Source organism: Crotalus tigris, unplaced genomic scaffold (genome assembly GCF_016545835.1).
Source record: "Crotalus tigris isolate CLP2741 ecotype Arizona unplaced genomic scaffold, ASM1654583v1 scf7180000019587.205037, whole genome shotgun sequence".
In the NCBI taxonomy this organism is placed as follows: domain Eukaryota; kingdom Metazoa; phylum Chordata; class Lepidosauria; order Squamata; family Viperidae; genus Crotalus; species Crotalus tigris.
Genome location: NW_024097608.1, coordinates 75,350 through 87,705, shown reverse-complemented (window position 1 = coordinate 87,705; position 12,356 = coordinate 75,350). Strand labels below are relative to the sequence as shown.

The 12,356-nt window shown below is 42.7% G+C and overlaps 1 long non-coding RNA gene across 1 annotated transcript in view; it reads right to left on the bottom strand.

The window, feature by feature from the left end:
- The window catches only part of LOC120317291, a 62,987-nt gene extending 59,585 nt beyond the window's left edge, over positions 1-3,402 (bottom strand). Inside the window, exon 1 of the long non-coding RNA XR_005559204.1 lies at positions 2,691-3,402. This is a non-coding gene — a long non-coding RNA (uncharacterized LOC120317291). The remainder of the gene's footprint in view (positions 1-2,690) is intronic.
- Positions 3,403-12,356: the final 8,954 nt, after the last annotated feature.

Below are 12,356 nucleotides of genomic sequence, written 5' to 3'. Positions count from 1 at the left end.
GTGCCCGTCAGCTGGCGACCCCCGAACTCGCACCAGCTGATGCAAGAGGGAGGGAAGGAGGAAGTGACTCTTCCTCCTCTCCTAAGTTTCAAAGCACGCTTGGCTTCCCAAGGGCGCCACAATCCTCACGAAAGCGGGGGAGGGGGGAGAAGCAAAGGGGGCGAGAAAGCTCGTGGCGGGCTCGATGCAGCACCTGCCATTGTTGGTGACGAGAAATTCCCCACAAAGGGGTGGAGAAAAGGAGCCCCCTTTGGGAGGAAACCGCCACCTTCTTCTCCTTGGCTTTGCGCTCTTCTGTTTCTTGGCAGCTGGGCTGGCAAGCCTCTCCTGGCTGGAACTTCCTTTCCTTCCCTCCCTCTCCCATTGTCCCTTCCTTCCTTCCTTTCTTCCTTCCTTTCCTTCGCCTCCCTCTTTGTCCCTCCTTCCCTCCCTCTCCCCTTTGTGCCTTCCTTCCTTCCTTCCTTCCTTCCCTCCCTCTTGTCCAGGATCAGGGCAAGCCTCTACAGCTGATCCGCGCTTCTGCAGCTGTAGCTGCTCTCCTTGGCTCCTGCCCAGCAAACTTGCTCACTAGAAAACATGCGCTTGCTAATTTAGCAGAAGCACGAATCAGCTGTAGCATGGCGCTGATCCTACAGCTTCTGCTAACTTAGCAAGCGGCAAGCATTCGGGAGAAGCTGAGCAAGTGAGCTGGGCGGAGGTCTCCTCTGTCTCTGCCTGTGCACAGGGAGGTTTGCCGGCAATAAAGCCCCCAGCCATGCTGGCAGCCTATCCCCCTCCCCTTGTCCCTTCCTGGGCACGGAGGGGGAGAGGAAGGAAGGGACAAAGAGGGAGGGAAGTAAGGAACAATGAGAGAGGGAAGGGAGGAACAATGGAAGGTAGAGAAGGGAGGAAGGGACAAAGAGGGAAGGGAGGGAGGGAGGGAGGGACGGAGGGAGGGAGGGAGAAAGTGACAAGGGGAGGGAGGGAGGGAAGGAGGAAGAGACTAAGAGGGAGAGGAAGGAAAGGAAGGAAAGAAGGAAGGAAGGGACAATGGGAGAGAGAGAGAGAAGGAGGAAGACACTAAGAAGGAGGCGAAGGAAAGGAAGGAAAGAAGGAAGGAAGGGACAATGGGAGAGAAGGAGGGAAGGAGGAAGAGACTAAGGGAGGGGAAGGAAAGGAAGGAAGGAAGGAAGGAAGGGACAATGGGAGAGAGTGGGAAGGAGGAAGAGACTAAGAAAGAGGTAAAGGAAAGGAAGGAAAAAAGGAAGGAAGGGACAATGGGAGAGGGAGGGAAGGAGGAAGAGACTAAGAAGGAGGTGAAGGAAAAGAAAGAAAGAAGGAAGGGACAATGGGAGAGAGGGAGGGAAGGAGGAAGAGACTAAGCAGGAGGTGAAGGAAAGGAAGGAAGGAAGGAAGGAAGGAAGGAAGGAAGGAAGGAAGGAAGGAAGGAAGGAAGGAAGGGACAATGGGAGAGAGGGAGGGGAGGAAGAGACTAAGGGAGGGGAAGGAAAGGAAGGAAGGAAAGGACAATGGGAGAGGGAGGGAAGGAAGAAGAGACTAAGAGGGAGGTGAAGGAAAGGAAGAAAAGAAGGAAGGAAGGGACAAGGGGAGAGAAGGGAGGGAAGGAAGGCAGGCACCCACCCCAGTCCCATCCCAGAGACCCACAGATTCCCCCCCCACAGGCACTCTGCAACCTGAGTGATCAGCTGGCCATGCCCCCTGGCCATTGATCACGTGACCCTGGGACACTGTGAACGTCATAAGTATGAATCAGTTGTCAAGCATCCGAAAGTAAATCACATGACCCTGGGGATGCTGCAACAATCATAAGTGTGAAAAATAATCATAATTCGCTTTTTCAGTGTTGTTGTAACTTCAAACAGTCACTAAGCGAATTGTTGTAAGTCGAGGACTACCTATACTTTCCCATTTTTTCCTCTCTTTTCTTGGTCAAGTTTTTGATAACCCCCCCCAGCTGGATGGGGGGTTGGGGGTCACTACAACATGAGGAACTGTATTAAAGGGTCGCGACATTAGGAAGGTTGAGAACCACTGATCTAACTGAAGGCCTTATTTTTACATTTGTCTCCAAGAAGTGTATTCCCTCTATATACAGCTTTGCAAATCTGCCATCAATCTTTGATTTTTACTTTAAATCATGTATATGAGTTATAATCATCTAATTTTGTTATTGTAAATTCCTCAGGTTAATTTTGTGTGATGCGTAAGATACAATCTGGTATATGTCCTGAATCTACTGATTACACATATGTTATTAGAAAGTATGTCTTGTACTTAATTAAGAATAGAATAGAATAGAATAGAATAGAATAGAATAGAATAGAATAGAATAGAATAGAATAGAATAGAATAGAATAGAATAGAATAGAACAGAACCTTGCAGGTCTTCTAGTCCAGCCCCCTGCTCAAGAGCTAATCAAGAGCTAATCCCTAACTTCCAATAATTATCAGGGTCCATAGTTTTTGTAATGTATTGAGGTGAACTACTTGGAATTGTTGAAAAAACGATCATAAGACTCTGTCAGTTAAGAGCCAGACTTGCTGTCTACATGCTAATTATCTTGTGTTAAAGTGGGAACTAATATTTGAATCCTGTTGGCTGCCACCTAGTTGCTGAATGTATAAATAGGGATGGAGCTGCAGCTATCCAGGCTTCGGTATAAACCTTTAATAAAGAGTTGTTTGCTCACCTGCTGTCTCGTCGATGCCTCACAGAACACCAAACATAACAGTTTTGTCTTAGAATTCCTCCTCCTTACTCCCTCCAAGCAGAAGTCTAAAAATGCACTATCCAAAAGGCAGACAATAACATAAGAGAGAAATAATTTAATTAATGTTTGAAACCATAAATCCCCAATAAAGTACATCCTTCTTCAATGTACTTCTTGCTTTTCAAGTCTTTAAGGATAGCTTTTCTTCCCCAGGAATTGTCAGGTTTTAGAGCAGTGGTTCTCAACCTTCCTAATGCTGCGACCCCAACCATGTGGTCATAAGTCGAGGACTACCTGTATTTCCCTGCGGGCGGGGCAGGAGGAGGCGTGCACGCTCCACCTCCTCTCCTGTGGCTGCACGTGGGCCGTCACCCAGCAACCACCTCGGCCCAGGAACGCCGTGCATGAGTGGTGCCGCCCCCTGCGCCGTCCGAGGCGTAGCTGGCAAGCGGCAGTGACGGCACAGGCCGACCACTGACTGGGCCACCAGCTGGCCCAGCCCAAGGGAGGTAAGGCACCCACCGGGCCCCACACGCACCAGCAACCCTCCCTGCGCCCGCAGCTGCTCCGCTAGCCTTACCTTCGCCACCGCACATTCGGTGCAGCGGCAGGCAGGCCCAGGTGCTACTGGGCGGCCATGGCATGCAGCAGCGAGGGCGCAGGGTGACCACTGGCTGGGCCACCAGCTGGCCCAGCCCAAGGGATGTAGGGCACCCACCGGGCCCCACGCATGCCAGCAACCCTCCCTGTGCCCGCCGCTGCCCCGCTAGCCTTACCTTGGCCACTGCACGTTCGGTGCGGTGGCAGGCAGGCCCAGGCGCTCCTGGGCAGCCATGGCACACAGCAGTGAGGGCGCAGGCTGACCACCGGCTGGGCTACCAGCTGGCCCAGCAGAAGGGAGGTAAGCCACCCGTTGGGCCCCACACGCGCCAGCAACCTTCCCTGTGCCCGTCGGCCTCCCACCTCCCACCCCTGGTCCTCTTTTACTTACATTTAGTAGTTGCTCAGCAGGGAGGGGTAGAAACATCCAGAAACCTCGCCTTAGCTGCAGACAACTTGTAGCACCGTTTGCAGACTGGGGCTTTTGGCAGGCTCAGCAGGGCAGAGACAGCCTGGACAATTCCTATTGGCTTTTGAAAGCCAATAGAATTAGACTCTATTCAAGAGAGTCTATTCTAGTGGCTTTCGAAAACCAGTAGATTCTATTGGCTTTCGAACGCCAATAGAATAGAGTCTCTTGAATAGAGTCTATTCTATTGGCTTTCAAAAGCCAATAGAATAAGAGGGAGTAGCACAGCTAAGGAAAAGGGGAAAAAATGGCGGACTGCATTGTTTGGCGACCCCCGTGAAATGGTCGTTCGACCCCAAATGGGGTCGCGACCCACAGGTTGAGAACCGCTGCTTTAGAGTGTTAAAAAAAATATTTTTAAAAGAAAAATATATTTTTCAAAGATCCTGGAACACAGGGGAACTACCAGAGGACTGGAAAAGAGCTGATGTAGTTCCCATCCTCAAAAAAGGAAAAAAAATGGATCCAGGAAATTACAGACCTATCAGCCTGACCTCAATACCTGGGAAGATCCTGGAAAAGATAATCAAACAACGAATCAACGAACACCTAGAGGCAAACAAAGTCATTACTAAAAGCCAACATGGGTTTGTCAAAAATAGATCATGCCAGACAAATCTTATTGCATTCTTTGACCAAGTGACAAAATTAGTGGATCAGAGGAATGCTGTGGACATAATTTACTTGGACTTCAGTAAGGCATTTGATAAAGTAAATCACAACCTACTACTTGACAAGATAGAAAAATGTGGGGTAGACAGAACCACCACCAGATGGATCCGTAGCTGGCTGACCGGCCGTACTCAGCGAGTGGTCCTCAATGGAACTGCATCTATATGGAGGGAAGTGTGTGGTGGGATGCCCCAGGGCTCTGTTCTGGGCCCAGTACTCTTCAACATCTTCATCAATGATTTGGACGAAGGGATAGATGGGGAACTCATCAAATTTGCAGACGACACCAAGCTGGCAGGAATAGCCAACACTCCAGAAGACAGGCTTAAGATACAGAAGGATCTGGACAGACTTGAACACTGGGCACTAACTAACAAAATGAAATTCAATGGTGAAAAAAGCAAGGTTCTACAATTAGGCAAGAAAAACCAAATGCACAAGTACAGCATAGGTGGCACCATGCTCAATAGTAGTAACTGTGAGAGGGACCTCGGAGTCCTAGTAGACAATCACTTAAATATGAGCCAGCAGTGTGCTGCAGCTGCCAAAAAGGCCAACACAGTGCTAGGCTGCATTAACAGAGGGATAGAATCAAGATCACGTGAAGTATTAATACCACTCTTCAATGCCTTGGTAAGGCCACACGTGGAATACTGCATCCAGTTTTGGTCACCACGATGTAAAAAAGATATTGAGATTCTAGAAAGAGTACAGAGAAGAGCAACAAAGATGATTAGGGGACTGGAGGCTAAAACATATAAGGAACAGTTGCTAGAATTGGGTATGTCTAGTTTAACATATAAGAGCCGAGGTGACGCAGCAGTTAGACTGCAGTACTGCAGGCCACTTTAGCTGACTGTGTTCAGCAGGTCAGCAGTTCAAATCTCACCGGCTCAAGGTTGACTCAGCCTTCCATCCTTCCGGGGTAGGTAAAATGAGGACCCAGATTGTTGGGGGCAATGTAAATATATATATACATTGCTTACTGGTGTACACTGCTTAGAGAGTGCTTACACTTAAAGCGGTATATAAGTCTCATAAATAATAAATAAATAACGAAGAGAAGAACAAAGGGGGATATGATAGCAGTATTCCAATATCTCAGGGGCTGCCATAAAGAAGAGGGAATCAAGCTATTTTCCAAAGCACTTGAAGGCAGGACAAGAAACAACGGGTGGAAACTAATCAAGGAGAGAAGCAACCTAGAACTAAGGAGAAATTTCCTGACAGTGAGAACAATTAATCAGTGGAACAACCTACCTCCAGAAGCAGTAAATGCTCCAACACTGGAAGTTTTTAAGAAGAGACTGGACAGCCATTTGTCCGAAATGGTGTAGGGTTTCCTGCCTGAGCAGGGGGTTGGACTAGATGACCTCCAAGGTCTCTTGCAACTTTACTACTACTACTACTACTACTACTACTACTACTACTACTATTATTATTATTATGGATCATCGCACAATCAGCCAGATGTTCAGGCTGGATTTGGCATTTTGTCTACTTATTGAGTCCTTACCCAGGACCTGGGATAGGCAGATGTGGATGTTTGATGGTATTACAGGTATTGTCGCAGGATGGAAGCAGTTCCTAGTAAGGCCGCCTTTTGCAATTGACTAATGGCACATTTGTCAATGCCAATGGTGTTCAAGTGGTGCTCCAGTTGTTTTGGGATTGCACCCAAGGCGCCTATGACTATTGGTACTACCCTTGCTTGCTTTTGCCACAATCTTTCTATTTCTATTTGTAGGTCTTTGTATTTTGTTATCTTCTCCAGCTCTTTCTCTTCTATTCTGCTGTCTCCAGGCACTGCCACATCTACTATCCAGACTTTTTTGTCTTTCTTATCGACAATTGTTAAGTCTGGGGTGTTATGTTGCAGGTGCTTGTCTGTTTGAATTCTGAAGTCCCAGAGCAGTTTAATTTTATCATTTTCTATGACTTTCTCTATTTTATGATCCCACCAGTTTTTGCTTACAGGCAAATGATATTTTTTGCAGATCTTCCAATGCACCATTGTTGCTACTTTGTCATGCCGCTGCTTGTAGTCAGTCTGTGCAATCTTCTTGCAACAGCTTACCAGGTGGTCCACTGTTTCTTCAGCTTCTTTGCATTATTGTTATTATTATTATTATTATTATTATTATTATTATTATTATTATTATTATTAATCTACCAGGACAAATAGGTGAGCTATTTGTTTTCTGGTAAGTGCATCCTTGATTGCTTCGTCTTTCACTGGTACACTGTTGTCCTTTCCCCTTGCAATCAAATCAGAATCCAGGTTCCGTTGCCTCTGTATCCGCACCACATTTAACTATTAGTGCAATTTGTAATCTTGATCAACCTTGACCAATTCTGATACAAAAGAACATGGACTGAAATGCTTAAGATAAAAGAATATATGGACATCAAAATGGCATTACATCCAAATACCTCAACTTTTTCTCATCAACAAAGATCCACTTTCTTTGGCTGTTCTATTGGACCCAAGGGTAAAAATGGTGCTCTGTTATTCTAAATCAAATCTTCCCATGAGAAGAAAAGGCACAAACATCTGGCAGATCTTTCCTAGCCATACTGAAAATAACACATGCAATCAAATCACGTCATCACCTACTGAACTCAGGGATTACAATTTAATCAATGTGCCTGAGTCTCAACCAAAACATATAGGTATCAGAATCAACAATTGGCAAGTAAAATTTGTGAATCTTTATTGTCCACATAAAGGATAAAGTAGTCCATCTGGAAGTCAAACAAGGTCAATTTTTTCATCAGTCATCTGTTTTTTGCTCAAGCTACAAAGATTTTAAGGTCTTTTGGCTAGAATTAAAGAATAAATCTTCACCTCACAGCTGCTACATATCATCTTTGAAAACCAATATAAACTTCAGCTCCTTCATTGCTGTTAGATATTTAAATAGCCTTTAATGATTTTTTATAGCTCTGAGGAATTCTACTTTCTACAAGCATAAGTTATTGTCGTTAAATCCACGGATGGCAGCTCTTTATCTATCTTAGCAAATACACCCATGGAGTTTGACAGGAACTAATGTAGAGAGACAGTTTTCTTTTTTCATTGCACCTTGCAAGCAGTGAAGGGAATACAGCTAGATCCTGAGGAAGGTATAGCCCACAGCCCACCATTTCTAGTGTCAGTGAAGCATATAGCTTTTACATATATATTTAAAATGCTGAGAAAAAAATGAGATCCCAACTCAATCACTAATACTACATAAGTACTCCAAATAAACTTCCTCCCTGCCAATGTTATTTTAATAGCTCTCCTTCACTCAATATGTTCATAGGAGGATAATTTATTCAGGAGGTTTTGATTTGGATACCTGCATGAAGAAGGAAATTGGATTTAAGGACAGGGTTTTGGGGGGAGGTCCCATTAAATTAGTAGCTTATTGTGCACCATCAATCTGTCCTTCAGAAAATATTCTCCACTGTGGCTTAATGAAAAGTTTTAAAAACTAGTGACAAAATCTTGGACAATATACTGGTGTATGCTTTCATAGCTAGTATCTGTTGAACAGTATTGGGCCTCAAGCTTTAATTACCGTATAAATGGCTGGATACCATAATTGTTGGAGTGCTGCCTTTGACACTGGAGACTGTGTCAGTAGACGTCCCTAGTCAAAGACCCCCTAACATTTCACAAGGCTACCTCAAAATCTGAGAGTAACACAAACTAGGAACGTCATGCCAGTTTGAACATCACCTATATTAACAAGCTATATGTCAGATGTTGGAGAACCAGGACAATCTGATGATAAGTAAGCTACTGGAACAAACCAACACAACACAAGAGAACTTGGAATTGATGGAATGATATTACAACAGTAGGACTAAAGAGAGGGGATATATGAAACATATAAGGGAACTATGGATGGAAAGAAGACTTGCAACTGAGGCTAACAAAACCTGTTTCTCATAACTAACTGAGAAACAGCTAATTATCCAAAGCTTCAGCATAGTGAAGAGGAAACTGCTCTCACAACTAGATATAGATCAACTACACATTATATCTCATGCTCAAGATCTGAGAGAAGAACCAATATACAGCCAACAGTTGAATCTGGACCTTTAAGAGAATCTCCTCCATGTACAGTTGCAGATATGAAGCAAAAGATCATAGATTAACTAGTACAGTCAACCCTGGTTACTGTAGGTTCAGTGGAGAACTACCGTCAGACAGTATGCTGGAATATACCAATAAAGCCTTCACAGCAATTCCTACTACTATCATAACTCAAAGCAATGGTATACATTATCATAACTCAAAGCAATGGTATACATTACAGTCATTGTAGTCCTGGAGATCCTACAAAAAGAACAGAAATACATACTCTCCCTGGAAAATGAGGTTAGAGGCTAAGATCAAGAAAACCTGGTGGAGCTTCCGCTGGGGAGCGATGTTGATGGCGGCTACTTTGTAGCCGTCCTCCTGGGACGGCGTCAGATCTGCGGAGCGCAGCGAACATCAGCTGGCCCACGGCTCGGAATCCCCTTCCCGGCCGAAGGGAAGGGGTAGAGATTGCAAGAATAGAGGTAGAACCTCTTAGCCCCCTCTGGATTTTTCTTTTGAGGGGGCAGAAGGAGCGTTCCCTCGGAGTTCCTGCTTTCTCCGCCTCCCAGCTGTTTTTGTCTCTTCAGAGACAAAAGGAAATGCCGCTACCATCTCCGCGTTTAAAGTGTCCTGGTGAGTAATATTTAAAGCGGACAGAGCAGTTTAAAAGATTTTTTTTCCTTAGTTTAGTATTTTATTTTAATTTTTTTCTAGTTGACTTTGATTCTTTTCCCTTGTTTCTCTTTTGACGGCATGGAGAGTGAAAGTAAGATGGCGTTCTGAAAGTACTTTGTTCTTTTGTTCTTTACTTTTTTGTTCCCGGAAAGAAAATATGGACTTAAATGAATACATCTATTGCTTTTAACTTTCTCCTTTATTTTCTGATCGTGTTTTGGGCACTTTTCTTGGCTTTTTTTTTTTTTAAACTTTAAGAATTTTAGTACTTTTTTTTCTTTTTCCTTTTTCCTTTTAAGAGGAAAGAGAGAGAGAATAATACTTTAAAAAATGGCTTCAAAGAGGCAACCGGCCTCTATACTTTCTAAGGTGGTTTCCTCTCCTACAACTCTAACTGTACAACAACAACTTAAAGCTACACCATCAGTATCGCCTCCACCTTCTCCTCCTTTGCCAGGCTTATCTGCACAAGAGATTAAAGATATAATGGGAAATGCTGTATCCCAAATTAGAGATGAAATGAAGCAACTTCTTGAACAGAGCAAATCTGAAAGCAAAGAGGAAATGAAGGATCTTCTTAAACAGATTAAATCTGAAACCAAGGAGGAGATGAAAGACCTCCTTAAACAGAATAAATCTGAAAGTAAAGAAGAAATGAAGCAGCTGTTAGAGGACAATAACACTATTTTGAGGCAAGATATAGTAACAGCTTTATCAGGCCTGGCTTCTGTGGTTGTGAAATTGGATTCTAGAGTGGAGGAGGTCACAGATAAAGTTGATTTTATTGAAGATAAATTCCAGAATATGGAAAGAAAGGTGGAAATTTCACAAGAGGATATTCTTATATCCCAGTACAGGGAAATGGAGCATGCTTTGAGAATCAGGGGTTTGAAAGAAGATATGAATCAAGATTTGACAGAGATGGTGCTTAATGATCTAGCTCCTGTTTTGAATATGGATAAAGATGAATTACGCAGAGAAGTGGAAAAAGTTTACAGAGTTAATTCTTGGATTGCGAAACAAAAGAATTTGCCAAGAGATGTGGTGATTTATTTTACAAAGAGGCCTCTGCATAATGAAATCATACAAGCTTATTACAATAAGAGATTTCAGATTGCTGCTCAAGATGTCATTATTTTAAAGGAAATTCCATCAAGAATTTTAAGAAACAGGAAAGACTTTGCTTTTTTAGCTAATGAACTTAAAGCAAGATCGATGTCATTCAGATGGCAGATTCCGACGGGTATTGTTTTGAGCCATGCGGGGATGCGTTATAGGCTTAACACGGTTGCTAAAGCCAAAGAGTTTTATAATACAGTCCTGGGAGCAGGCTCATCTTTATCTATGATCCAGAAATCTTCGGGCGGCAAAGAGGTGGAACAGCAATCTGAAGGATTGGGTCTGATTTCTGTTGGGAAGTCACAAGTGGAATGGCAACGTCAAACAGAGGTTAAAGAGCAGAGGATGACCCGTGCAGCACACAGACGCAAGGAAAAGGAACAACAGAAGAAAGAACCCAAAGAATCTTCTTCTGAAAGTGCTTCATTGCCGGTGGGAGGAGCAAGACCCAAGAGTTCTGCAACACATTCATCAATGGCAGATCTTCAGGCAGTCTTCTCCAGGCTCCTGGTTAAGGGAGATGGCAAAGTTCCTGACCTGGAATGTTAACGGCCTTAACTCCCCTCAGAAAAGAAAGAAAATCTTTCATTATTTAAAGCAACATAACAATGATATTATCTGTTTGCAGGAAACTCATATTTTACTTAAAGATCAAAAATATTTAGCTAATGCTCGTTTGGGATCTCATTTTGTATCTCCTGCCCCTGGGAAAAAAGGGGGAGTGGTTATTTATGTTAAGCAAAATCTACCAGTTTGTCTGGTAGAATCAGATCCTCAAGAAAGATATGTAATGATAGAACTTGGTTTATATGGTAAGAAAATACTTGTAGTGGGATTGTATGCACCAAATCAGCAACAAGAACAATTTTATAAACTGTTACATCAGAAAATAATTTCGCTGGACTATAGATCTGTGATATTAATGGGGGATTGGAATGGTATTTTAGATACACAAAGGGACAAAAAAGATTCCTCTACCCTTTCTAAACAGGCTAAATTACCCAAAGCCTTTTTTGATCTGAAAGAGGACTGGGAATTGAGAGACTATTGGCGTGAACGTAATCAAGAGGAGAGAGACTTTACCTTTTTTTCAGATAGATATCAATCTCTTTCAAGAATTGATTTTTTTTATTACAACTGACTTATATAATAGGGTAAAGAACGTAAAAATTTTTCCTAGGTCATTGACAGATCATAGTCCAGTTTGGATGGAGCTGATTTATGAAAAAGAGGAGAGGAGATCCTGGAGGGTGAATGAGAACTTATTTAGACAAGAAAAGAACGTTCAAAAGTTAAAGGAGTGTTTAAAGGATTATTTTGTTTTGAATATGTATAAGGGGACATCAACATCAATGGTATGGGATGCAGGTAAAGCTTGCGTGGGATTTTGATAAAAATGAACAATGTTCATAGACAAAAGCAGACTCAGAAGCGTAAGGAACTGAAAGATGAGATTAAATCAAAAGAAAAGTTTTTGATTTTAAATCCTTCAGATGAAAAGGTTAAGGAATCTATAAAGTTCTTAAGAACACAATTTAACATGTTGATGGCTGATCAATCTGCAACTAATTTTTTGTTTATGAAACAAAATACATTTTGTAATGCCAATAAACCAGGGAGATGGTTGGCCTATCAATTAAGAAAGAAACAGAGACAGAGAACAATAGATAAAATAAATTATAATGGTAAATTAGTGTATCAGAAGGAATTGATTAAGAAATCTTTTTTAGATTATTATCAAAAATTATATAAGACTACTAATGTACAAATTTTAGATATAAATAAATATTTAAGGGAGGCTAACTTTCCTAAATTGACAGAAGATCAGAAGCAAAAAATTAATGGTCCAATTACTAATGAGGAAATTGTGACAGTTATTAAGCAATTAAAATTAGGTAAAGCGCCAGGTACGGATGGTTTGACACCTATTTATTATAAAACTTTAGTAGAAGAGATGACTCAACCTTTAGGTGAGCTTTTTAATAACATATTGCAGGGTTCAGAGATTCCTCCGTCATGGCGCAGTGCTTTCATA